Source organism: Nilaparvata lugens, chromosome X (genome assembly GCF_014356525.2).
Source record: "Nilaparvata lugens isolate BPH chromosome X, ASM1435652v1, whole genome shotgun sequence".
In the NCBI taxonomy this organism is placed as follows: Eukaryota; Metazoa; Arthropoda; class Insecta; order Hemiptera; family Delphacidae; genus Nilaparvata; species Nilaparvata lugens.
Genome location: NC_052518.1, coordinates 26,615,762 through 26,620,151, shown reverse-complemented (window position 1 = coordinate 26,620,151; position 4,390 = coordinate 26,615,762).

The following is a 4,390-nucleotide window of genomic DNA, read 5'->3' as shown; positions in this document are numbered from 1 at the left end:
TCCATCAAATCCCACATTGAAGGAAGAGTTTAATAAAAATTGACGCTGCTAGTCTAAATAACTATTTTGCAACAGTAGGTAGAACGAATGCTCAACTCATAACATGCAATTCCAGTTTAAAACATTATGAGATTGATGAAAATCACAGACCTCCTGTGCACTCTTTTTTCCTGAAACCAATTACCTCTTGCGATGTTGAAATTATGATAAAGCAACTAAAAAGTAATGCTAGTCCTGGAGAAGATAACATCAGTAGTTTAACACTGAAAAACATAGCTCATCTTATTTCTAAACCAATATAATTTATTTTTAATATGTGCTTCGTCACAGGAATATTTCTAAGGAAATTTAAAATAGCCATAACTAGACCACTCTTTAAACAAGGTGATCCCTGTGTACCTAGTAATTACAGACCAATAAGTCTATTAAGTAAGTCTATTAAGTAATCTCTCAAAAATCCTGGAAAAATTGATAAAAGTTCGTTTATTGGATTATTTAAATGTACATAATATTATCAATAAATTCCAATTCGGATTCCAGGCAAAGAAAAGTACAGAAGACACATTAATACAATTTACAAATTACATAACAGAAAAACCTAATGATGGTAAGAAAGTCATGGCAGTCTTCTTAGATTTGGCAAAAGCTTTCGACACTGTGCCACATGATAGTCTTCTGGATAAACTAGATAAATATGGAATAAGAGGTTTGCCTTTAAAGTCATTCAGGAGCTATCTCTGTGACCGATCACAGATGTTAACTCTTGGGAAACAGTCAAGTAAAAAAGAATTATGTAATTTTGGCCTACCTCAAGGTACAGTTTTGTCGCCCATTCTTTTTTTGTTGTATGTGAACGAAATGTTGAATATCAAATTGAAAAACGATAAAGTATATTCATTTGCTGATGACACTGCAGTCATTTTTTCAGATGACAGTTGGCAGAAAGCATTTTTGAATTCAGAACATGATCTGTTTTTAATAAAGAATTGGCTTGACCAACATACACTTAGTCTGAATCTTAGTAAGTCTAAATATATACATTTTTCAGCAAATGCAGTTGGCAAACCTCCCACATTTTTAAAATAAAAACTTCATACTAAATGTGATCAGATAGTCGCTGGAGTTCATAATCTTACAATGCTTCCCGATTGCGGCTGTCCTATCTTTGAAAATGTAGTATCCATAAAATATTTGGGTGTTATTGTTGATGAAAGCTTCAGATGGAATCATCACATAAATTTTATCAATAAAAAATTAAAATTCATTAACTATAAATTTTATAAAATCAATAGAATATTGGATAGAGAGCAAATAAAAACAGTCTATTATGCTTTAGTTGAGTCCATTTTAAGATATGGGATTGCAGTATGGGGAGGAACTTATGACACACACCTGAACAATCTATTTATAACACAAAAGGCTGTAATTAAAACAATTCTCCGCAAACCCAGAGACTATCCCACCCAGCAAGTCTTCAGGGATTTCCATGTTATGACCTTAAGACAAATATATCTGAAAATATTAATAAAGAATTGATTGTTAACTCTTGGGAAACAGTCAAGTAAAAAAGAATTAAGTAATTTTGGCCTACCTCAAGGTACAGTTAATTAATATAAATATAAACATAAATAATTATAAAGATAACTTTGAAGAGGCTGATAGGCTGACATACTCACTCAGACCAAATAGTACAAGGAAATTCAAAATTTTTCATAGTAGTCTAAGTTTGTTGTGTAGTCAGCTTATGCACATTAGCACAAAATTCATCAATTTAGTACCACCTTTATTTCTGACACATCATAAAAGGAATGGTCTAAACGAATGGATTTGTATGAATTTTTTTCATGAATTAAGTTTCATTTGAATTGAAATTTCCATTGAATAGCCTTGCAAGTACATAATCATCTTGATCTCTTCTTTCTCTTGTATTTTTCTCTCATTCATGTTTTCCTTCTTTCTTATTTCATTTTTTTTCTACTCCGTTTTGTTTCATTTGTATAAATTAGATCAACTAAATCAATAACTATATTATTAGGGTTAGAATAAAGACTCCCACCAGCGAGCAAGTTTTACTCTTGCTGGTGGTGCCATGGCGAATATTGCTTTGTTAAAGAAAAAAATGTATTCTTATCCATAATAATCACTTGTTAAGAATTTTTAACGAAATTGTATTTTGTTTGTTTTTTATGGCAATAAATTTTTATTTTGATTTTGATTTGATATTCACAAAGCAGTATCTTCACATTCACTGAGTAATAAAGGTCATTTATTGAAATAAGAAAGAGCAAAGGCCCCAATACTGACCCTTGTGGGACTCCGTAGTGTAAAGGAGCAGATCCTGACAATTCTCCATTCCAGTCCACAACCTGGGACCTATTACCGAGATAAGACTTCATCAAATTAATAGCACTGACTCCTAGACCATACCTTTCTAGCTTTTTCAACAATAGATCATGTGAAACACAGTCAAAGGCACATGTCAAGTCACACATCAGAAGTGAGGATGATTTTTTTGAAGAGTAGTGAATGCATCACTTGAACATTGTATATTGTTAACAATACCCTCCACAGATGTGACATAAAACTTATTGAACTCATCAGCAGTTGCAAATCTTGGATCAGTTCCTTTAGATTTGGGCTTTTGTGAATTTATAAGCTCCCAGGCAGCTTTACATGGGTTTTGAGCCACAACAATGAACCTTGCATTGGCACTTTTCTTAGCCTCCCACAATCTGAATCGGTATTCCTTCTTAAGTCTAGTAGCTAACTCTAATAGATAAGGCCTACTCCCAGCCAAATCACCAACCATCAAAACCATGCCTCTCATTTGGGCTAGCTCATTAGTGAACCAATCCTTCACCTGTGGAGTGGAGTTCCCTCTCTTTGTTACAAACCTGTCAAAACCCCTTAGCCTCATTCTTATTGGGAAGAAACGTTCAAAGCCTTCCTGAAACTTCTGAAAGAAATAATTGTAGCCAATGTTTGCCTGCGTAGTGGAGACCAAATCATGCCAGACACCACCACATGCCACCAAATATTCACAAAATAGCCTGACTGCACCGTCACTGAACACTCTGTGAGGGATCCTCTTACCAAAATTATTTACATTTTCCTCAATACCGGACCCAAACGCAGCTTCCATAAAAATATGTTTATGGTCGGCAATCTGTTCAATGCTCACCTCTGCCACATAGCTCCAATGATACAAGTTTGTAAGAAAATTGTCAAGGGATGCATTGCCCCTTGTAGGTTGAAGTATGGCAACATATAAATTTAGACTTCTCAACAAATTCAAAAATCTTGCAGTTGTAGCAGAATTACTGAGCAAATCAATATTATGGTCTGTACCAATCACAATAGACAAACACATATAACTGAGAAAAGCAACACACAACTCAAGCCGCTCAAGAAAACATTCAATATCGATCACCACATGGTGAGCGGTACATACTTATCACAACAAGTGACAATCCAGGGATTAGTACCCCAGCAAATTCAGCGTGCTTCCCCTAACAAAACTCCTTCAGGTCCAGGGTAACCACCAACTGCACCATACTTGCACGCACAAACACAGCCACGCCACCACCTGAGGATTCCCTGGAGAAATGAGCTATCCTTTTGAGATCACCCAGAGTGCTATAGTACGTGATTTCGTCATCAACCAGCCAATGCTCGCAATTGCACATTATATCAATTTTATTAAACAAGCAAAGCAACTCAAGCTCACTCATCTTATTCCTCATGCTTGAACATTGACAGAGCAGAATTTCAATTTCTTACAATACTGATTTTCTGAAGCCTGTACATCTCTCCTTCTGTTCTTACTTGACACAATCAGGGGTACTCTGGATTATCCTTTCAATGAATAGTTGCAAATTCACATTCAAAATTATTTAAATTTTCAAGAAAAAACTTCATAATAGATTATTTCAAATGATATTAGTTGGTTAGTAGTGTAATAGTAAGTTAATGATAATAGCTTCATATAATACTGGGAGACGCAGGTCAACGAGAAGTTTTGAAATTTCTAAGAAACAATATTAATAAAACTAGTAGAATACTAATGGAATGGCATTTATTCATCATGCAATTTATGTTCATACAGTTGAAATGTCCAAATGTATCTCTTTACTTTTAAAGATGGCATTGGAAAGATTTGTTCACATTCGAGATTTATAGCCTGTTATGGGTGGTGCAAGAAAACTGGAAATTTTGAAATAAAGTCATTAACACTAATAAATTCAATGAAAGAAGTGGATTACCAATGGAATGACATGTATTCATTACACAATTTATGATCCTCCAATCAAATGTCCGAAAGTACTTAGTTTCTTTTTGAAATAATTGAAAAAATTAAAAAAAGATGTGCTCACAATTAAGTAAATTGGCT